Here is a 25441-nt window from a genome sequence, read left to right as displayed (position 1 = left end):
TCTGTTCTGTTAGATTTTTGACAGCTATCTCAATTTCCTCTTTTGATTTAATGATGGGAACAGGACCAATATATTTTGGAAGCATCTTGGAGAGCCTTTCCCAGGGAATAAATGAGTGAGGGGGTGGAGATAATTTTTCAAGATTTCCTAATTTTAATCGTATTGGGTTATGATCTGATGATAAATCATTGATTGTCATTAAATTGTATTGGAGTCTAATGTGCTGCAGTATGGCAATGTCCAATACATCAGCCCTACCATAAGTGTTGTGATGGGTGGGATCAGCAGGGCCTATTACGTGAAGGTTGTTGAAATCAGCATAGTTCTGTAGTATCTGTCCATTTTTGTTAGTGGAGTGGCTATTCCAGGTAGGATGTTTGGCATTTAGATCCCCTGCCACAATGGTAGGCTCTCCAGTATCAAATATGGCATTCAAGTCAGAAGATAGTAATGATTTTTGTGGTGGATGGTATGCTGCAAAAATTTTTAATTTGCCTACTGAGCTCGTGAGAATCTCAATGCCAGTGACCTCAAGAGTGGAGGTAGGAGGAAGGTTTATGGAGTGATGTGAGATAAAGTTCTTGATGAAAATTGCTGTGCCTCCACCTCTGTGGGTTGATCTGTCAGTTCTATATGATTGATATCCGTAGATTTTGGGATTGTCTGCTGGTCTTAGATGTGTTTCGTTTAGTAATAGAACATCTGGCCGATGCCTATGGACAAAATTTTTAAGTTCTAGGATCTTATTTCTTAAGCCGTTGGCATTCCAGGCTATTATCTCTAAGGATTCTGGTTTTAATTTTTTACTGTTCATTAGTGAGCGCTGAAATGATGACTTGGGTGTCTTTGAGGAATCTTTTAGTAGAACTTTGTGAAGGATTAGATCTGCTGAAATCTAATAGCATATTTGCCAGGGACGCGGTGATGATAGCTGTCAAATTTGGGTGTGAAGCTGGCTGTTCTAGGGATGTCTGTTTAGGGCGGGTTACATCCGCATATGACCTGGACTGCCTTTTTAGAGTTGTTTTTTGAGGGAACTCAGTTTTCGGCAGATGGGCTTCTGAATCTTTATTCTGAACTTTAGGAGACTGTGAAGTAGCTGCAGATGTAGGTGAGCTAATGGAAGGAGAGAATGTTCCCTCTTCTGACCTCCTATTACGTGGATTATGTAAACATCCTTTGTAGTTGGATGTGTGAGGGCCGCCGCAATTGGCACATTTAGCCGGGGTAGATTTTGGTTTAGAGCAGGTGTTCGTTGGGTGACCAACCCCACACTTCAGACACTTGAACTCTGCCCTGCACATTTTCTGGGCATGCCCAAATTTTTGACATCTGTGGCATTGCCCAGTAGAAGCTCTCTTCCTTAACGGTTCTACCGAGATTTTCAATCCACAGATGGTTGTCAAGTCATATATGTGTTTGTGGGCTTGACTGATTTCGATCAGCACCAGTGGCATTGGAGTCTTGTCCCTCCTGGTCATTCTGCTGACCTTGATTGGTGGTAAATCATTCGAGTGCAGATCCGCAATGATTTCATCTATGGAGACATCCTCAGGTACGCCTCTAATTACAATCATAAGATTTTTTTCCGGAGCCGAGCGAATAAGTATGGTACTGGACCCCTCTAGAATTCAGTTCTGCTGTCAACCTACGGTAGTCTGAGACAGTGTTGGGGTGGATTTTGACACCATCTGTGATATTCTTTGCATTGTTGTACGAAATCTTTAGGTTGTACATCATGTTCTTTATTGTCATCCATTTTTTCTTCTCACGCAGAATAATCGGGGGGATCTTTTCCCTTGCGGAGGTAGGAGAGTCTGCAGCAGAGCCATCTTCTACTACAACATCCATTATTGGTGATTCAGAGGTCGCGGTTTTTCGCTTTTTGCTTGCGCGAACCTCCTGAAAATTAGCATCAGCATGGTCAGTGCGGGAATGATCATCAGCCGCCGCTGATTCCTCAGCAGCGCCGCCCTGAAGCAGTTCAAGAAGCTGAGCATCGTCAGCATCAACCTCTTGGATTTCATGAACCTTGCCAGGCCATTTTGTGTGGAGCAGATTTCCAATGTGCTTGAAAATGGCCAGGAGCTGTTTAAAGGTGAGGTCCTCGTACGGTACATCTGTGGTTGGATCCGCAAGTTGTTCTGCGGAGCAGTACATGCTGTCCATTTCCACCGCACTATGGTAATAGACAGTTTCTATAACACAATGGCGATGCTGATGGCAGTAAGCCTAGCGTATCGCCGTTGTTTTAGAAAGAAAAGGTTAACTTACCTACTAGATAAAGCACTGAGGAAAATATGTGACTAATTATGGTAGCAAGCAATTAACTACTAACCCTAATGATTAAGCATAACTATAAATCGCTAAAAACATATCAAACCCGATTATAATTCACTATCAATAATACACGACACTGAACACTACAACACGAGCCGCCATCTTTTCATTTAAATAAATAAATATTGGAACCCATCGTTAATTAAGTATGTGGATTTAAATACCATTGTGGTGTCTAAGCAAGCATGCCTTTGACTTAATCGAAATCTTTAATAGTGCTAAAGTGCTTAAAATTTACAAATTTTCATGTTATATGTTGTATAAAAATATCTCACATTTCTCTATCCAAAATGAAGTTATTATTATTTTGGTTATCAAACACTATTTTATAAATTTCTTTGAAATATTTCACGAGACAGAATCAGTATCTGATTTTTGCGTATATAGTGTACATGAAACGGACTAATTCTTACAGTATTCACGTGAAATCGTAAACTATATTTCAAACTCTCTCTCTCTCTCTCTCTCGCACACACACACACACTACTGTTCTTCAAGCATAATACACAACGTTAGGTGTCTTGACGTTAACGTGAAAATAGCACCCCCCCCCCTCTTTTTTTAAAAAAAAATTTTAAAATTTAGCTATGTACATTTTCTTACCCAAAATCGTGGAATACATATTAGATATAAGCAAAACATTTATCGTTTGACAGAATAATGTTCTCCTACTTATGACAATTACAGCAGCTGCTTCAGAAATTAGAAGCTCTTCCAAGAAGCTTCTGATTTCATAGCAGACAACAACAATTATTCGTTATCAGAAGGGATAGGCAGATGCCGACATTTCGGCGTCATATCTTCACAAAGTTTTCTACCATGTTTGGAAGCAATGCTACTTTTTCAGAGACCTACTTGTTATACCTTAAATTGCCGTTACAAAATAGTGGGGGGGGGGGGGATCGTAGGGATGTAGTGAAAAAGAGATAATAGTCTGTTTCTTTAAAAAAAAATGCTCTTAGTGAAATGATGTATAAACAGTGATGACAGTGGGTTGCTTAAAGAGAACACTGCCCGATTTGAAAACAGGAATCATCGAATCGAGGCTGTAGATCCCGGAAATATTTCCTTTGTGCTATTTCGAAAACCCCCTATCGAACCTTATGCAACAACAATTTTCATTTACTACCTTACAATTTTTTTTAATCGCAAAAAAAGTTTAAAGTAATTTTTCCAAAGGTTACATGAAGTATTTTTATGGACGAGAACTCATCCTCACGTTTATTCCCATTCAACCAATATTAGCTGACTAAATTCGTTTTTAATTCCCTTAATAAATGGTATTTCACCTCTGGGTAGTTCCAAAACAGGTCGCCGCGTGTTATGTACTAAATTTCGAAGTCTAAAAGTCGTAAATGGAGCTGTCTCTTATGCCAGGACTGCTACAAGTCCACCTTACAGAGAAAAATAATTTATCACGTTAACAGATATGTGGCGATAGAAAAGTGTTTTTTCCTTATGTAATTATTATTTTACTCTTAAAGTTTGATTAGAAAACCTTTCCCGTTTATTTAGACAAGTAGCCAAGTAGAATGTACTTGGCAGTACTTCCAAGGAAGTACTACCAAGTACATTTTACAATTTTTCTCACAATAGAGAAAAATTGTGAAAACGGTTTAAAATAAAATGAATCGATATTCTGCCATTTCTATAAGGATCTAGAATATTTTGAATCTGTATCTGATGGTGAAATAAATTTCGAGATAAAACACTGAAATCAGCTAAACATCATAACATGTTTTAATATTAAATAATGTATATGTATACGATAGCAGTTTCAAGGCTGATATTATCTTCATGTATTGTTTTTGATGATTTAAATAACCACCTGGCGGATGTTGCAACACACTTAATAACTAAAGACCGGAAAAGTGTAAATTTGAAGGAAGTTAGTCGAATTTAAAATATCATCAAGAAATTCTAATTCTAATAATAATAAAACTAAATAAAATAAAACAGGATATTTATGAATCCTGATGAATGGGCCTCCAGAAATTTGGGAAAAGAGGTACAGAAAATTGAAAAATGTCATACATCATAACTTAAGGGCAAAAGGTCTAGGGTGTTGCTCATGACCTCTTTTACCTTGCTTTTAGAAACCACTTATTATTACATAACTAGGATCAGAATGTGACTTTATAATGCTAATAAGAAATAAATAGTGACACATTAAACTGAACTGCCTTGAAAAGAAGCAGTTTGTTAAATTATAAAAGTAATGCAAGCCAGTCTAACCATTGGATGCTAATTTCACGTTCTAGGATAGATCGGCTGAAGTTCCTGATTTTGCCTTTTAAATCTGGTGTCTCGGTGATACATTCATGACCTGCATTCATTCCTCATTTCGTATGTTAAGAGGGTGATCCTGAACTTTCAGTACGTGTTTTCATATTTAGTTTCAGTAAATTATAATGCAATTTTCTCGTTTCTGCAGAATGTGTTTGAATAAAACTGACAACAGTACAAATAAAATTATTGTGCTAAATATTTAAATCGGAATTAAAACGAGCTTGACAATGCTGATTAAATAGCGCTCAGCAAGAGAGGGGGGGGGGGCTATTATTACGTACTAACGTACAGACCGACAGAGTGATCCTTGATCACTCATTGCTAAACGCTACTGAATATATTATGTAATTTGCTTTAAAACATCAGATTGCCGCTAAGAAAGCGTTCGCAACACGCACGATATTATAATTATTACATACATGCATCTATTGAAATCGAGAGAGAGAGAGAGAGAGAGAGAGAGAGAGAGAGAGAGAGAGAGAGATCATTACCAAAACTCCACTGTTTTCTAGTGTGGCAAAATTTCAAATCGGATCTGCTATTCGAGGACTATTTTAATCTTAATCCTGAAATCCTACTATACAAAGGTATCCTTAGGATGCATGAAAAGCGACCCTCAGTCTAGTTCCTTTGGCAAAGATATATTGAGAAACCTTGAACTTCTATTACGGAACTCAATATTTTATGGGTCGAGGAGGTGTGTCCCACTTCCAACTATCCTGTTGAAAGCGATTAAGCGATATTGCGAAATTCTTAAATTATTCGCGTATTCGTAATCACAACATAATGATACAGGAACCTGTGGTATCGGCTATCTTTTATACAGTGTTGCACTAAGGATGTCTTTCTGGCTAAATTACATGCTTAGATATTCACTTCTTCACTACATAAACTTAATTTAATGATTAGTTTTTGTTTTTGTTTTTTTCACCTTGCTTGTCAACTTTCAGAGGTGATATTTATCGAGGTCACACAAAAAAGAAAAAAGAACTATTGATTGCCAACTAAACGGAAAAATAACTTAATTTGAGAACTCTTCGGATTTTTGTTATTTTATTTATTTATTTTTGTATATGAAGATCGCAAAAATTACTTCAGTGAAAATAAGAGCAGATACAAAAGGTAGGCGAAAATATATTGCAGAATTGCAGTTTATAAAATTACAGGTATAATCTTATTGCATTGTAATCAGTTCGTATAATTCATAATTGTACAATTTTAATGTTCTTGCAGTTTTTTTTTTTTATTATTTACTTTTGGTGTATTTTTTATTATTTAAAAATAATACTTTTATATTCTTACAAGTTAGTTAAAAAAAAATTTCTAGTATGCTCATATATGGATTTTTTTTTACTTCTTATTCCTAACTCGTTTTATTTATTGAATGTAATTAAATCCACATCATATATGTGAATTTACATATATAACATATGTAAATTCATAAGCATTAAGTGTTTTGGTAGATAATAAAAATAGATATTTGATACAGCAGCCCATTAGGTATTGAAGTCAGGACATATGACATACTGTTGCCAATGCAGTATATAAATAAATATAAACCAACGACAAGCTTTATAGTCCTTATAAGGACTAGCTTAAAGGGGCGAAGCAATAATGCTTTTCATATTCCCCGTTATCTGTAGCGGACAGTGTAGGGATAAGGTTATTGAGCTATTATTAAAGCTCTGATCATGGCAGGAGGGTAACAGCAATAGCTGATAGCTGAGCCTCAGTTAGAACTTCAAGCTACAGCATTGCTATCCATTACCCTCCAAGGGTATTGGATTGAATGAATCAATCCGACAAGCTTTACCTGCTATCAACATTCATTATCATGTACGAGATAAATTTCACTGCACGGTGTGAAAATACTATTACATTTATTAAAGATATAGGATTGTTCAAATAAGTTTTTTTTAGGTCTTAAAGATAGAATTTTTGTATCATGTAAAAATATATAAAAATTATAAAAAAAAATTAAATAAAAATTATTAGACCATTTACCAATCGCCAAGATGGTCGCTGACCTTCGATAGAAGATAGCACAATAAGAAGAAGAAGACCATTTACGGTAGGATTACAATCATTCGTGGTTGAAGTTACACAAAAATAAATACATAAACAAAAACTAGTTCTGTTAATGGACGTATCAAAACCCTGCAAATTCACCATGCTAATATTATGATATATAATATTTAAATGTATATACAGATATACATTTGATATACGTTTATCAATCTTTGAATATAAATTCAAAGATTGATAAACGTTGAAAACATAACGTTTATTATTATTTTAGAGTAAAATAAAATTATTTTAATTTTAAACAGTGCAAAATGAGGTGACATCATCTCAAACTATTAAAACAAATAAAACTTTCTTTCTATATAACGGGATAATTAGCATTTAGTATTGAACGTAAAGAAAGCATCGAACCAAGATTGGTGTCACATGGCGTTTCTTCTTACATTAAGCTCTCTTATTTTCCTGTTTTTTCTTTCTATTTTGCACCACTTCTCTGCACACTTTTCCCTTTTCGCCTTTCTTCTTTATAAGGATGTTCTCTTCACGTGAGAGAGGGACAGTGGTGTGACATTTCCCACCATTTTAGACACAATAGCATATTCAACAATGCGGATACTGGATTATAATTAGGTCATACCCTTACTTACCTGATTACCTGTCTTGCTCATGCTTATTTAAATAGTTCACAGGTCGCTAATTACTTTATAATGACCCATCGGTAGGGTGTGCGGCAAGAACACGAGGACAAACCCGAATCGAAGTGAATTTATTGTCGTCTTGATGTATTCTCAATCTTGTTTGCCTTGCTAAAGGCTATAACAGTGAGACTACCGAATCACAACGAAACAAAGTTCGCGACACCCAAAGATAATGAGTGGCAATTAAAACACTGTAGACATTATTATTCACAACAGGACCTTTTTTTTTACCCGGATTTAGTTGAATGCCATGAGTAAAAGTATTAATTAAAGCGATAAAGAATGGGAAAAATAAAAAGAAAAGTATAAGGAGACGGAGCATCTCTAATGTCAGGTGCATGCATTACGTAAGTCGATGAGAGTATTTCACTGGAGAAAAATAAAGCCAGTAAATAAGATACAAATAGTTTTTGAGCTGATAAAGTTTTTAACAATGTAATTGCATGTAAGGATTTTTTTTTAATTTACCTCAAGCAATTTTGTACTGATTAAGGAAAGAGAAAATTGTATTGCTAGTCTCATTTTTTTTAAAGTTAAAAACACAGTTTTTCGTCATAGAATTTTGGCTTTTAATTTAATTTAATATATAAGAATAAAAAATTATCCAATAATTTACAAATGCTGTCATAAACAATAAAATAAAATAATAAAATAAAATTTAAATTTAAATAAAAGTATTTTAGTTATTTAAATAGAAACTACACTAACTATATGAGGCTAAATTTTATTAAATCATATTTCAAAGATAAAATACTGTTTTAATGAAACTTCTTAATTTCTTTATTAATTTAGGTTATAAAGTATAAAACATTTAATATTTCCATAAGTATTTAATTTACTATTAGTTTATATATTTATAATTTACAATTTTAAAATTATAAACTGATAGTTTATAAATTATACATATTGTAAATTGCTTGTAAGAAATGGACCAATCAATGGCTTGAGAATATAATCGATAAGTCAACTATTAATTTTATTTCCTTTATTATGGTATGGATGCAATCCAGTTACAACACAAAATTTTTTGTATAATAAATAAATCTTGTTCTGAGTTAAAGTGCATTTCTCTGGAACCGTAATTCCCTCTAAACGCAGCCATTACCTGAGCAGAAAGACTGTGGATCTTTATCTCTACTTCACCTCTTTACCCCGACCGTAAGCAGTACGGCATCCTATCAGCCGACTGACTATCGGGAATGGAAACTGCGTCGACATTCTCATTGGTCAGAGAGAAAGGGGAAGGTCATTCGCAGGTCTTACATAATTGCTTTTGCAAACATGGAGAAGGGAATGCAGAGATGTTTGATTTCGTTGCACTAACATCAGATATTCTCAGTGGAATAAGACCGCACATATGCGAGCGATTTCAAACTTTTTTGCCGGAAGTTATGGTTCTTTAACACGAGAACTAAGCCACCTTGTAAGGTAAGTGAAGTTCGTGTCTTTCAGTGCGCATGTGTGGAAATGGCTGCGTGTGGAATAGCGGTTTAGTAATTTTTAGATGAGAAACGCTTTTGCTGTACTTATATTGAATTCAATTATATTTACATTATGTAGGAAATCATTTCAGCCTTTCTGAGAGGTTAAAAAAATACATGAATAGTTTAAAGTATTTGTAGCGAAATTTGGTATTAAAATGGTTCTAAACGCGCTGATTATATACATACGTGTAATAAATTTGTGTAAAATAAATAGTGCTATTACATTGTTTAAACGTTAAATATTTTTCTTAATATCTTTCTGTAAAACATTATTATAAGGTGAATAAAAAGTTCTAAAGTAAAAGAAAAATACCATAAAAATAAATAAATTATTTACTAATAAAACGAACTGCTCTTCTTTCAATAAAAATGCGACTTAGAGGTGAGAAATGTAGACCCTGGGAGGGTAATGGATGGCAATGCTGTAGCCAATGAAGTTCTAACTGAGGGTAGGCTATTGCTGTTATCCTCTTGCCATGATCAGAGCTTTATTGCTCAATAACACCTTATCTTTACACTGTCCTCTACAGACAACGGGGAATATGAAAAGCATTCTAGCTTTGCCCCTTTAAAGTCCTTATAAGGACAATAAAAATGCTAGAAGTGTCAGTTAGTCAATTAAGTTGATATTTTATTACAGCTAATTTTAACTGATATTGATTTTTCTCTTAGAAAGATATGAATCGTTATCAATGCATTATTAAAGAAAGTTACAAGATAGGGTGTTTTACCATCTTATCGTTTCCATTAGTCTAATCGGATTTACCCTGATTCATTACTAAGATTTTTTCCATTGTCGTTAAATGCTATATCTCAAATCTTATTCCAGTACTTTTTGCAGTTTTAATTGTTCTTAAAGTTTTCTAAAAGTAAAATTAAATAATGATATGTTGTGTGTGTTTTGCGAAAATATATCAGCAGCAGTTTTCACAATGATCGCCGACGAAGTAAACAAACAGATTATCAACCCATATACGAAAATCGTTCTATCTGCTATTTGGATTTCAACGTAGTGGATGATTTCGTTTTCCAGACGTATTCTGGGTGCAGTCATAAGAACAGTTCTCTCTCTCTTTCCTTCTCTATTCGCTATTTTTAATGTTATTTACTTATTTATCGAATGACCTAGGTTTGAATGCGAACACCGACATAAGAACATAGAAACGTTTTTGTTGTTGTTGTTTTTATTGCTTCTGAGATGACCAATTTATTTTCGGTTTTAAAGAAAAAGAAGTAAAAAAAACCTTTTGATTTTCCTCCTGCAAACATAGAAACTGATCTTTGTTTGAACGTATGAATTTCCAGAACATCGTAAAAATTTTCAGGAAAACACTGATGACTAAAACATAGTCATCAGTGTTTTAGTTAATATAAGTCTAGTTCAGCTAGTATAGAGTTTTCTATACGTAAAAATCCCACATAAGGTTAACGTTTTTCTATTATTTTTCACGAAAGAGGATTTCATGATTGCCTAAAAATTTCGATCTTGTATTTCGGACAGTTCCATTTACAATAGCTGATTATGATTGCCCATTGATTTTTCTAGAAACAGTTCACTTCTTTTGAGTCTTCACGTTATATAACACTAAATTGTCAGAGTTGTAGAAAACAGTAAAGAATTCTATTGATTCAGTCCTTATAAGGACTGGCTTAAAGGGGCGAAGCAAGAATGCTTTTCATCTTCCCCGTTATCTGTAGAGGACAGTGTAGAGATAAGGTGTTATTGAGCTATTAAAGCTCTGATCATGGCAGGAGGGTAACAGCAATAGCCGAGCCTCAGAACTTCATTAGCTACAGCATTGCCATCCATTACCCTCCAAGGGTATTGGATTGAATGAATCAATCACCGACTATGTAAGTAAAGGTGAAATCTCAAAAATACGGACGATCTCTAGGCCACTCCATAGTGGGCGAAAGACCGTCCTAATCTCAGCGTTGGTTCCACTCAGTGACGGGCTCCCCGACCACTGAGCAGAACCGCTCAAATTTCGAGGAAAATAATTTACCGACAAAGCCCCTCAGCGGGCCGTGCCGGAGAACACCTTCCCCGGAGACTCAAAGTGCTCCCTTAAGGCAAAAACCCTAAGAGAGCGAACTCAAAAACTCATCGCCCAAGTGGGTAAGAGCAACAGCCGAACCTCAGTTAAACTTCATTGGTACAGCTTTGCGTTGCTATCCATCACCCCCAAGGGCATTAATGAATCAATCACCGACTATGTAAGTAAAGGTGAAATCTCAAAAAATCGGACGATCTCTAGGCCACTCCATAGTGGGCGAAAGACCGTCCATACCTCAGCGTTGGTTCCACTCAGTGACGGGCTCCCCGAGCAGAACCGCTCAAATTCCGAGGAAAATAATTCACCGACAAAGCCCCTCAGCGGGCCGTGCCGGAGAACACCTTCCCCAGAGACTCAAAGTGCTCCCTTAAGGCAAAAACCTTAAGAGAGCGAACTCAAAAACTCATCGCCCAAGGGGTAACAGCAACAGCCGAACCTCAGTTAAACTTCATTGGTACAGCATTGCATTGTTGCCATCCGTTACCCCCAAGGGCATTAATGAATCAGTCCACAGCATCTCACAGTCGATTGATTCCTCCGACTCTCTATTGATTCAACTTACCCTGTTTGTTATATAACCTTGATGCATCTGTCTATCACTGTGGTGTAGCGGTGTCTTTGTTTCAAGCTTAAACCTGAATTTTAATAAATATAAACCATTAGATTTATCTTCATTCAATTCATTTGAATGTTTATTATACTTTATTCCATTTATTTCATGAATTTCCCATTTTCTAAATCTAGAAAATGGGAAATTCATGAACATGGACGAGCCTATAAATGAATGAATATTTTAGGAAAGTCGGGAGCCTTAATCCAACTATTTCAAGTTAAGCAAATATAGATTAAATAAAATAAAAATGCAAAGAAAGGAGATAAAAACAATAAAAACTTAATTACTTCTCATCATGCTCAATTAACAGCTGAAGCAAGACATATTGGAAGTCATGACATCCGAAACAAAATTTTCAATGAACATTTCGTTAGCCACTTAACCGTTGGAGCAACCTTACTAATTTCTGGAACATTAAAAGTCACTTTAATGTCTTTTTTATTACACTTCTTCAGATTTTTACAGGCCTTGGGTGTTCACCATTATCGTTAGGAAGACACAGAGAGAGAGAGAGAGAATGAAGGAAAGGAGGAAGATATATTTTAAGCCCTTCAGCTTGTGCAATAGCATTACTGCAATAAATCAAGAATTATAAGCGGTTTGAGATATTGAGATAGTGTAATGTTATTTATGAATGTCAAATCATGCATAAGCGACATGATACAAACGATCCGTTGCCATGTGCAGACTGTCACGTGATGGAAATTGTTTTCATTTCGGCCATAAGTAAGGTTTTACTAAATAGACAAACAATTAGCAAATAATTTTATTCATATATGAATAGGATTTACAAAAGATTATGAAATAATTATCTGTTTTTTTATACCGAATGAAATCTAGAAATAAGTTTGGAGGATTTTATTGACTGTCTAAGTGTCCTGTTTTTTTTTTTTTTTTTTTTTAATTCTTTTCTTTTCCGATTCCTTCGGAGATTACTATTTTGAATGGCAATCCTAGAGCGTTATAGCACTATTATATTTTTATTCCGCCACATTTTTTTAAAAAAAGCACAATTAAAATAGTCAATTAAAATATTAAGAACACTAGTTTAAACATTAATTATAAATTTAAATATTTTATAAGATTGACAGTTTTAGGAATAAATTTAAGGAAATATTAAATTTAAAGAAACCAAACAAAAATTTGTATTAATAATATTTATTTAATTGATTTCAGGTATTGTTCTGGTTTGTATATAAATATTTTTTTTTTTTTTTTTTCAAAATTCATTTTTACTCGGTTGGAATATTATAAAAAAGGTTTAATGACTATTACCGGGAGAAAAGATGACAAGATATATTCTTTGACCAGTGAATTTAATTCCTCTATTTAGTCATTAAACCTTTTTTATAATATTCCAACCGAGTAAAAATGAATTTTGAAAATATCTACTTTCCTGATGACGAGGAATTAAATTCACTGGTCAAAGAATATATCTTGTCATCTTTTCTCTCGGTAATAGTCATTAAACCTTTTATATATATATATATACGCCACACACCAGAATATATATATATATTCTGGTGTGTGGCGTATAATAATATATATATATATATATATATAATATAATAATATATATATATATATATATATATAATATAATAATATATATATATAATATAATAATATATATAATATAATAATATATATATATATATATATATATAATATAATAATATATATATATATATATATATATAATATAATAATATATATACATATATTCTGGTGTGTGGCGTATATATATATATATATAGTTTCTTTACTCTTCTATTTTTTAATATTTTTAATATATTCTGGTGTGTGGTGTATAATAATATATAATATAATAGCTGACTTTCTAGTTATTTTTTAACATTTGTTTCTATCATTCATGTATTTGTTTATTATGTTAATTTTAATTATATTTCTTTCGTACTATTTAACGTTTGTTTCTATCATTCAAGTGTTCGTTAATTGTATTTCCTTCGTACTATGTACTTTCGTGTAACATTAACAGATATGAGATATGTTGGAATCGTTTGCCTGTTAGGTCAATGACATCGTTCTGAGAAGGGCAGTCGATGTCGAATATTAACTTCATAACGCAGGACAAGGAGACCAATAGAGATGCGTGCACCAAATGGCTGACAAATCAATATACGTTTGGTCTGCGTTCGTTTGGCCAATAACTTAAATTCAGTTCCTTGGCTTTCTTTATCTGTACACCTTGTGATATAGTGTTGTCTACCAGCCTTATTATTTCGAATTCAATGCTGCTTTCGTTAATGGAATGTGGATGGATACTAGCAAAGTATTTCAATCTAAAAGCCTCTTTTCTCCCCATTTTTTTTCCTGTTCGATCTCACATACTGCAAGAGGGAAAATACAATATGCGAGAAATTAAATAAATTCTCAGTAAGGTGAAGATATTTAATAATTTAAACCAGTTAAAATTAATTTGATATTTCAAAACTATTAAAAACAGGTAGATAAATCGCTCTTATGTTTAGGAATACGTATAAAAAAGTATTTCGATTGATACGAGTTCATTTTGATTTTTACTACAGCTGGAACATTGTTATTATAGTTCGCCCACCGATTAGAGATCCATCGACACTTCTACGCATCTCAGAAAAAGGAGAATCCATTCCGATAATAGGGTAATCAGTCCGTATTGTGTGATGAGTTGTTTATTATTACCAGTCGGAAAATTAACTTCTCTTTTATGATTATTGTAGTTCTGGTATAACAGTTGGAAAATTTTACCTATAAAGCACGTGATTTTTGCTACCAATTCGGACGTCCTTCCTTTCTTTCTCCCCTTCAGCATGAATCGACTATTCTTGGAAAGACGCGAAGCAGGAACCTACAAACGGTGGGCGAACTATATTAGCAACTGTCTATATGTATGAATATCAGATAATTTTTCTCTTAGTTGAATGGCATACTGTCTCATTAGCATACTCTCATACTGTCTCTATAGCAGATGGTAAAAAAAAATTTTCGTGATATATTTATATAGAATATGAAAGTAAATTTATTATTATTGTTTATAAATGAAACTTATATGCAATTTTCTAGTTGTTATTTTGAAGTGTAGCTTTATATATTATAAAGAGTTTCAGTTTTTATATAATTAATATTTATATTTCCACAACATAATTATTAACTGAAGAGAGGGTGTGGAGACGAATGAATACCCTTGGAGGGTAATGGATGGCAATGCTGTAGCCAATGAAGTTCTAACTGAGGCTAGGCTATTGCTGTTACCCTCCTGCCATGATCAGAGCTTTAATAGCTCAATAACACCTTATCCTTACACTGTCCTCTACAGATAACGGGGAAGATGAAAAGCATTCTTGCTTCGCCCCTTTAAGCCAGTCCTTATAATGACTATTAACTGAAGAATCCATCGACCGTGAGATGCGGTGATTGATTCATTTAATCCAATATCCTTGGAGGGTAATGGATGGCAATGCTGTAGCCAGTGAAGTTCTAACTGAGGCTTGGCTATTGCTATTACCCTCCTGCCATGATCAGAGCTTTAATAGTTAAATAACACCTTATCCCTACACCGTCCTCTACAGATAACGAGGAAGATGAAAAGCATTCTTGCTTCGCCCCTTTAAGCAAGTCCTTATAAGGACTAACTGAAGACATGATCAGAGCTTTAATTTAATTTAATTAATTGAAGAGGATTTTGAGCGGTTCACTTTATCGCATAGCGTTGATTAATACCCTTGGAGGGTATTGCAATGCTGTAGCCAGTGAAGTTCTGAGTCTCGGCTATTTCTGTTACTCTCCTACCATGATCAGAGCTTTAATAACTCAATAACTAAGGAATATAAATTAACTGAAGAGGATGAGTTTTCGGTAGAAGAAAAAACTCATCCTGGGAGGGTAATGGATGGCAATGCTGTAGCCAATGAAGTTCTAACTGAGACTTGGCTATTGCTGTTACCCTCTTGCCATGATCAGAGCTTTAATAGCTCAATAACACCTTATCCCTACACTGTCCTGTACAGATAACGGGGGGAGATGAAAAGCATTCTTGCTTTGCCCCTTTAAGCCAGTTCTTATAAGGATTAACTGAAGATATATATATATAATTAAGAGCTTCAGATTCTATATAATTAAAATTTATATTTCCACAACATAATTATTAAATGAAGATATACGTTCTATAACTTTATTAACTGTGTCGGTATGACCAACATTTTTGTCGGGTTTGAAACACGTCCAGGAAAGAGCCTTTAAAAGCACTTTTTATTTGAATTTGAGTTAGCCAGTCTCATAAAGAAGTAAAGGGTTTCCCCTTCCCTGCTTCTGGAAACTTTGGTTTTTCATCCTGCACAACAACGACAAATACAGTCACCATTCTTTCTTTGCAAACGTCCAGGTCGAATCCATAAGTTTTATTGAAATTTTTTGTAATATATACATAACATTCGAGAGTGGATTTTACATAACATAAGACACAAATAATGCTGCAGTTCTGTAGATTCTAATTCTGTTCATACCTTCATCAATAAACATTTATATAATATTGTTATCGTAAAGGAGGCATAGTGTTTTAATTGTCCATTCAGAAAACATTGCATCATGATGTATAGAACTGCGAGAGAACTGATTAAAAAAAAAAAACTTTCTGATACCGTTTTATGTTATGTTTGTAAGTATAAATTTATAAATAAATGAAATGAAATACAAAATATAAATTCACCACTTTTAGACAGCACTTCGATCTTCATAGTGACAAAGAAGACTTAAAAATTATGAACGACATACGATTGCGACCAGAGCACACTGTTATACTCATTGCATTTCCACTCCATGGCAATTGAGAGAGACAGAAAAAAAAACGCAAAAATAATATTAATATACAGTATTTATAGAATATAATATAAAGATTAAAATTTAAAAAAAAAGTAGGCTAAAGAAAATAAACAGCCATAAATACCGAACGGCCAGTTTAGTAGGCACATCTATCTAATTGTGAGTAGCTTTCGACCAAAAGTGTTCTACAGGAATGCTAACTGATCTCCGCTTTCATCACGATTTCATCACGACATTTCATCACGACATTTTCTTTAGACTAAAGCGTGATCTCTTTCTGTATCGCGAACAGCTTTTACTCCCTCAGTCCACAGATGCTCAGGTAGATCATGTTCCACTCCTGAGTGGAACATGATCCTGCTAGAAGAAACTGTTTACGGAAGAATAAACTGCCACAAGAAAAGGATACAACTATGTTGGAAGGACAGTGTTCAAGTAGACTACAGCATTCTGATGTTGTTCCACCGATATCATGCAACTTCCGTGTGATAAAGAAAATGTATATTATCAAGAATCTTTAGCGCCGATACCTGCCATAACGAGTTCTTCAATTTCAATGCATGCTGCATACATTGGCTCTGGTGGTAGCGTGGAACAACTGGAACCGACATTTATCGAACTGGATGACCTTCCCCCCCCCCATTACTGTATATGATTTTCATTTCCATTATTCCTATGCCCACTACAATCTTAGCTGTTTGTTTCTACTTGATGGGACTTGAAATTGATGGAATATTGTCTTTTCTGTACCCCACCCTACTTTCTGTGTGTTTTGATTTGTTCGCAAGTCCATCATGAAGGTATTTTTTTTTTTCTTTTTTGCTAGATGGGTGAAGCAAGAATGCTTTTCATATTCTCCCCGTTATCTGTAGAAGAAAATGTATGGATAGTTATTAACACCGAAATGTTATTGAGCTATACGCTGTGGTCATGGCGGGGTAACGGCAATAGCCGAGCCTCAGTTAAAACTTCATTGGCTACAGCATTGCCATCTGTTACCCTCTGGAATTCGTCCCTGTCCTTAATCTTTTCTTCATTTCTTCTGTTTTCCTTTTACATTAATAATAAAAACTGTCTTCTGCCAGAGACAGGTGTTGACTAGATGTTTGTTGTTGTTGTTTAGCATTACAAAAACTTTATTCGCCAATATTTAACAAATCAAAGGAAATGCTAGTCAGTCCTAATTAATGCACATAATTACAGTTCGTATTTTACTGCCAATTGCTATAAATGTAGATTTTTAATTTTAAACTTACCATGCTTAATTATATCCCCGGTATTTAATACCTGTGAATGTAAAACTATAATCTGTTAATTAATATATAGCTACTATTTATTTTAGTTAATCATCAAATAATAAATATTTAATCTATCAACATTTTTTGAAAAGTTTAATAAAAAAATTCAATTTTGAGTTAAAGAAAGATTTTTCCTAATAATTTTATTAAACTTAATATTTATTAATAAACCAAATAATATTTTATATTATTGATTTATATAATTATTTTCTCGAGTTTAAATGTAAATAAACGACAAATACTTTTATTGTTGGTATGATGCATATACTGACGTGGGAATGGTAAAACCTTTAATACTCTCTTGTGCTAGAGGACATGGCACCCTATGAGAAGTTGCTATCCGTATATAAAGGACACCTATGTCTAAAGGTTGAACATACAAAGTACTGAAGATAAGATCATATTGAACACACGGAAGAATTTTATGTTTAACGTATCCGAAACGCAACTTTTCATCCGTCTAACGGAAGAAACCTCTATAAACGTAGTATCGAGCTCCACCCTTATACAAAAAAGTCACAAGTCTTCCTGGCGCCAAAGAAGTGGATGAACAAACAAATGAAAATGTCAGTAGCCTGGTGTGTCTGTGTGTGTCGCCGGAATGACTGTACATAAGTACATTTTGCAACCTGGTTGCCTTATAGTCAACAGAATAGCTTATTAAAAATACGTTCTTCATACTTTTCCTTTCTTTTACAATTTTCATATTTTATTTTTGCAGTACCGTTAGTAATTTAAGTTTTGTTTCTGCAGTGTATAGAAGCATATTCAGACTTTCAGAGGACAAATGATAATAACATTATAGACCATATTGATTACTATTGTACTTTTTTTGAGAATTAATATTTAAAACTAACATTTTCATAGTTTAATAGTCCATTCGTTGTATTTTATTATTATTATTATTATTATTATTATTATTATTATTATTATTATTATTATTATTATTTCATTAACAATTTATACGGTTTTTCGGATTTAGCAGTTATTTTCAATATTATATCACTCGTGTTTTTCAAACAGGAATGTTGCTGAATAATTTTACGTGAAATGGGTTTGTTGCTCTGTAACTTGTATTGTGGCTTCTCGTTCGTTAATTTGTTTCATCATGCTGATATATTTTTAAATGTGAGTCTAATGAATTCAGTTTTAATGTTAGCCAGGACAGGGGTTGTGAATCTTCAAGCCAGAAGACTGTAATTTATACAATAGTCCTAAAATATATAATAAAATAATAACATGTTTATATATTATATACTAAATTTAAAAAGATATTTTTAAATTCATTTATTTATCCAGAAAGCACATAATTTTATTATATTGTTTAAAAACACCCTTTTATTTTATATATGAAGTCTATATAATAAATATATCGTTATTGGTGCGTGTGATTTGTGCTGGACAAGTCCTTTTTTGGACATGTCCTTTATATATTGTTTAAAAACACCCTTTTATATATATTGTTTAAAAACACCCTTTTATTTTATATTTTATATATATATATATATAAAGTCTATATAATAAATATATCGTTATTGGTGCGTGTGATTTGAGCTGGACAAATCCTTTTTTAGGACTTCCAAGGTAACAAATGGCAATGCTGTAGCCAATGAAGTATATAAACTGAGGCTCGGCTATTGCCGTTACCCAGCCATGACTAGAGCTTTTTAGCTCAATAACACCCCATCCACACAGATTATCTTCATTCAGATGGCGGGATAAAGAGTCAAGGACTCAGTCTATCGCCCAGTTCTTTTAAGAACTGTGTGTGATTTTTCTTTAAGCTATACGATTGCTACTGAAACGGTTGAATTTGTCTTGTAGTTGAATTTGTAGTTGAGCTTGTTTTAAATCTTTAATTTTTGGTTTGTGCGCAGGTTTGTCTAAATTAATTCTCAAATGGTATGACTTATTTACATAAGTTGATTTAAACCAAGTTTGTTTGAATTTTCTATAAGCTGTGGGATTTTTTTTTCTTCGATCATTTCTTAAGTTATTACAGATTATTATTATTATTATTATTATTATTATTATTATTATTATTATATATAATTTGAAAATTATACTATAGGAAAATTGTGGGTGTGAAAGAGAGAGAGAGTAATAAATAAAAAACGAAAAGTCCAGCTCTGACAATGAGTTTCAATTGTTTATTCATGCCTTTGGCGATAACTAAGACACAGAGGGAACAAAATTTCTAGAAGACTAGCATGGAGAGGGTCAGAAGATCACTAAAGCCGACACTGTAAGTTGATGTGTAAAGAAATGAGGCCGAGGCCAACCATCACGGAAGCTTACAGGATCTCCGGGGTGACAATGGACAAAGTTGAGGCCGTCCAAAGGTACAAATTAGGCTAAGGTGAAAAATACAAAATAAATAAATAAATAAATGTGCTAACAAAAGGGTGCAATAACTGTGAGGGTAGGTTACTTACCATTCTGGCAATGAATACAAACGTGCATAGATTCAAATGACGAAAGGAAAACGAAACAAAGAAAATTAGCGGAGAGATCACTTGGGCTTAGGTGCTCTAACAAGCTATTTTGTTAGGGTAGCAAAGCGACTCTGAGATCCTGAGCTTTGTCAACCTAAAAAAGAAAAAGTTAAAATGAATAGAGTTTTATAGTTACAATGCAAGAACTTTTGTTGATTTTTTTTTCTAGTACCGTAATTTCACCATTACGAAACTGCTTACTCACAATGGGTACAAACTTTTCTACATGTTATGACAAAGTGTCTTAAGCTTAAAGAGTAAAAAAAAAAAAAAAATTACATCTCCCAGTATTGTTGGACAGTGCACGGAGCAATAGTTTTCCCCTTTAGCTGGATAAACTTGGGTTTGAATAGTGTTACTCGAAGGATCTTCATAAGGGTTTTCATGGGAACATGAGTTAGTTGGTCTCATACTGTTAATCTCTGATTTAATCCCACAAATAGAGTTTGATTAGGGTTACCAAAAGAAAAAAAAAAAAGAGAAGAGTACTACCATGTAACCGATATTAGATCAATATTTTAGCTACAATTCCAAACAAAGCAAAACATCACTAGGTGTTGCAATCTTAGTAATATTTGTAACAAGTAATGTTTTATCTAAGCATTATGAAAGAAAGGTGGACATGTCCGTTCCGAAGTGAAATATAAAAGACTAGCATTTTATCCTTTGACGGGCTATGTCCCCCTCTATCGATATAGTTGCCAGACAAACCAATCTTTCTTAGGTCATTGCTGTTCTGTTCGCAAATAATTTTTAATCAGTTTAAGCTTGCAATGATTTTAATCTGAAACGCGTGCTTTCTGCTACCCCCCCCTCCCTTCCCGACACATTATGTATATTGGATTATTATAAATCTACTCTTATGCTTATTCTTATATTTTCGAAATAACAGAGGAAGTTGCGCCATAGAGGTAGTAATGCCGGAGTTACTGTTGCTTCGAAATTTCTGGGACTTGAATTTTCGTTGGCGTGGAATAACTTCACAGAACTGTCTTTACTCCACTCAGGTGCGTCCCCTTTTCAAAAGTTGACAGTCATGGTTCTTCACTTCTTCCTTTCATGTGTATCGCTTAAAGATCTTGACGGTAGTACTCTTTTGACTATCCAAGAAGATGCAGGCCTCTTTTAAGGCGATGTAATGTCTTTCTAGTTTTCCTGTGGAAACAAAATGATCAGTCCTTCTTTTTCGCATTGATTTCCTAAGAATTCCACTTCTTTCTTCCTAATTTTACTCTGTCAGTTTCCCTTTTTTTTAAAGAAATTTGTTGGTCTGTAACTTTTTCTCTCCAATTTATCTGCATCATCCTTCTTAGTTAACAATGTACCAGACTTTGTCATTACTTTTACAAATAATCCATGCAGAACACAATCGCAATCATATTTATATTATCTTTTCTGTTAATTATTATTTGTTTCAAGTAAAAGAACATTACTTACTGGAACCTACACGAGAAGAGGCTCAGAAGATACTTTTACCCATGACTCACCATCACGTTGAATTTTTGATTTCATTATAAAATCAAAAGCCTGTTTTCAGTATGTTATATTATTTTATTGAAATAACAAAGTGATCTTATTCAACGTTAATTACCCGATCCACAGTCATCATGTTAGCGTGCAGTACCTTGTCATAGTGTAATTGAGCTTTTATTTTTAATTTTTTATACATAACGATGCAATAACAATAGCTATCCTTCCAGAAGAATACCCATCGATGTGTACCGAGCCATTAATAAATGTCTCCCAATAACCCGGAATTCAATTTCCAGTAATCTATCAAGATGTTAACATCGCAACCCGTTTCACTAACAACCGACCCTCTTATGAAAAAGCGTTATATGTCTGGTTATCATTTACTTCTGATATCTTGTGTGCTTTATTAACACTTTCGAAATCTTTTTTCACTTGATGCTTCACTCTATTGCAAGAATAATCTGCCACAATTAGAGTACGTGCTCGAAAACACATATGCAAATAAATAAAGAAAAATACAATATTGAATTTGAATCTTATAAGTGATAATAAACAACATGTCATTCAGCATCAAGGTTTTTTATTGTTTAAATAATAATAAGCTATGTTTCAATTATATTTTCAATTTTAATTATTTTGTAAATATTTCAGTCAAATCGAAAAGACGTTTTCCTTTGGAACTAATTTATCATACACATATTGATCTCTAAAAATATAAAAAATAAATTTTTAGATCAATAAATAAAGTAATTCTTTATGTAAGTTTTAGTTTCAATATGTTTTAAAACCACGGCAATTCCTACTGATATGTGATATTATGGAAGTAATATGTGTGCGTTTAAATGACAATGATATTATTTATTAATGAGTAACTTTCAAAGATATTTTCGTAGATTTAATCTTTCCCATCGATTTGAATTTTTTTTCTATTTACATGCAATAAAGATGGCAGATCAAGGAAACATATTTTTTATTATTTTAAAACTTGTTCTTGCGTAACTAGTCTGTTCGCTGGGACATTGATCTTATTAAAATTTGTAGGCTACGAAGTATTTTTCAGATATAATAATTTGTTTTACTTGAAATATTAAAAATCTACTTCTTTATGACGATAACCTGTTTTTTGTATAGCTCAGTTATATTGTTCTAATGGGATATATGTAGTTCTACGTATAAAATTTTATTAACCCTTTTATCACTTTTGTAATGAAATTTTTATTCCTTTTCTATTTTACAACACGTGTTTTCGCCCTAGTGCATGTTGCTGATAGCATTTTAAATAACACGATTTCGGATGTTTATTGCTTGTTTTAGCTTGTAAAAATACAGATTTCTTATTGTGTCATCAGTAATGTATAATTAACTGCAATATGATATCTATACGCACAAAAAATGAAGTATTTTTTATAAGGTATATATACAGTATACACACACACACACACTCCTAGACTCTTCGGTTAGTATGAAGGAAGTGAGATCATAATTATAAACGTGTATTAATTACTGCTTTTCCTTAGATACTTAAAACATCGCCATCAATGTATTTATTATAAGTAGATTAATATCATAGATAAGTTTAATGGCATTTTTTGAAATATATATGTAGTTAAAGAATTTTTTCCGTCTATTAAGAAAGGGGGACAAAACTGTGCGCACAGCTCAGTAGCGTGTGGCCACCCCCCTTCTCTAGCATCATCACACTTTCCATTCTTACTTGGAATATTTTCCACCATTTCTGATAATATGAGTCAGTTATTTTCAATCATTCTTTCTTCAACTTGACCACCATTGTGTATAAGGTGTTCCCTGGTCCTCGTCGAAACTTACACCATAAATGATAACATAATTCGTTGGTTCATATTACCGCGCTTCTGTGATATGATGATTCAGTACTCTACGGAGTGTGGGACTCCCTGTATACCCAGTAACCCATGGAAGAGACATCATGATGTTCTTCACACCAATATAATCTGAGCTGAATTGTGAAGCTCTTTAATGTAGTGCATCTGGAGACCCTCGGAACTCCCGACTTTTGATTGTTTCTACATCGAACTTCCCGAAAATTCCATACCATCCTTATGAACATCCTCTGGTCAGCTGGTATTAACTCTTAGGATATTTTTTGGCTAATGTGGAACCCTTATATTTCCAATGAATCTAATTGATTCAATTTCTGTCCAGCAGATTTTGAGTGATTTTTTTTTAACCAATGTCGAATGGATAGCCTACTGATATGGCATTCTGTGAATAGTTCCTCTTTCGATATTCTCCAGTTTTCACCAATTACCATTGACTCACATACCGGCGACTTTGGGATATATATATATATATAATGTTTCCTCTTATATATAACGATGTATATCAAGCGTGATGAGTGGAGTACATATATTACTCTGTTTCATTCTAAAATAGGGGATATTTCGATATTCATACACTGCCTTGGAAAATCATTACAGTTTGGAAACTAGGTTCTTCTGTAATTAATCAATGAAAGGCTTAATCGAATTAACTTTTCATATGGTCATAATAAGAACCACAAGATTTCTGCATAAAGTATATGGACACTATTGAACATAGACTTGCTGGTAACGCATTTAGTATTACTTTTAAAATTCGTTTTCATTAATTTGTTTGACGGAAGTTATTGGAAATTTACAAATTCTACGATTTCATGATACTTTCCAAGAGGCTAACAAGAACTTTTATTATCGGTAAGACCATCCTTGATAATGAGTATTGTAATTCATAAAGCATACGATTTTCACTACGAAAAGGCTTCAGAAAGAAATATTCCTAAAAGTGTAAGCAAATTTCATATAGTCTGCTAAAAGTACGAGTTTTTTAGGACGTACTTCGTATTTCTTGAAACGTTCTCAAATACCCCAAAATGCGATTTTTTTTTTAACTTTCGGAAACTCTCAAACTTATCAAAGTTAATGCAGATATTTTGGGAGTTCATGTCTTTCATCTCTGGATAAGAAAATAATGTGCTATTTATTTCGATCTCATATTATTTGGTCGATACTTATTCAGTTTTTATATATAATATAGATTAAAGCACAAACTATTTTATTTACTAATTATTTTATTTTGTGGAACATAAAACTCTGTTAATTAGAATATGTAAATACACCTTTTATCTTTTTATATAAGAATAAAAACATATAATTGCAATGTGCAGTGCGCTTGAGTTGACTGCCTTGAATAGCATGTAGTTGATTATCTTGAAATTTCTTATCCATCAGCTTTGGAGTATAAAAGAGTGCTGAGAGTCAGCAAGTAGTGAGAGGGGAAGAAAACGAAAGGTAGAGCATGATAGTAGGTGATAATAAAGAGGCCTCACTCGACCTGTTTAGCTATGTAATTGAGAGGTTGTGGCTAAACGGTCCGCAGACGTCATCTCACACACCTGTCCTCAAAAAAAAAAAAAAAAAAAAAAAAAAAAAAACCCTTAATTTGACTAACTAAATAAAACTTAAAAAAAAAGAACCGGAAAAATAATCTTGAATGCGAACTGTGATGATCATTGAAAGAGTCGAGTGGACTGAGAATTGGGGGAAGAACCTGGCCCGAGTGATGCAGCTCACAGAGCTGCACCGCCTCAATATAAGCCTTCGCAGCTCGGGTTCTATCAGGTCAACCCCCACCTCTTGTTTGTGAACTATAAAACCGGTGGATTATACTATAGGAAGAGGCAAGGCTTAATTTGCCCCTGTGTCAGGAAACATACGATGGGTGGTTTGCACCATTTATTGACGAATCTGTTATCCCTAGAAGATACCTTTCTTGTGCTAATAATCTTGGCAGATGAAAATAGAATCCACTTAGGATTCTCGCGTAAATTATATTTC

This window comes from Typopeltis vanoorti, chromosome 13 (assembly GCF_054136105.1).
Source record: "Typopeltis vanoorti isolate ZY-2024b chromosome 13, IOZ_Tvanoo_1.0, whole genome shotgun sequence".
Lineage (NCBI taxonomy): Eukaryota > Metazoa > Arthropoda > Arachnida > Uropygi > Thelyphonidae > Typopeltis > Typopeltis vanoorti.
The sequence above is the reverse complement of the archived record's forward strand: the minus strand, read 5'-3'. Positions refer to the sequence as shown.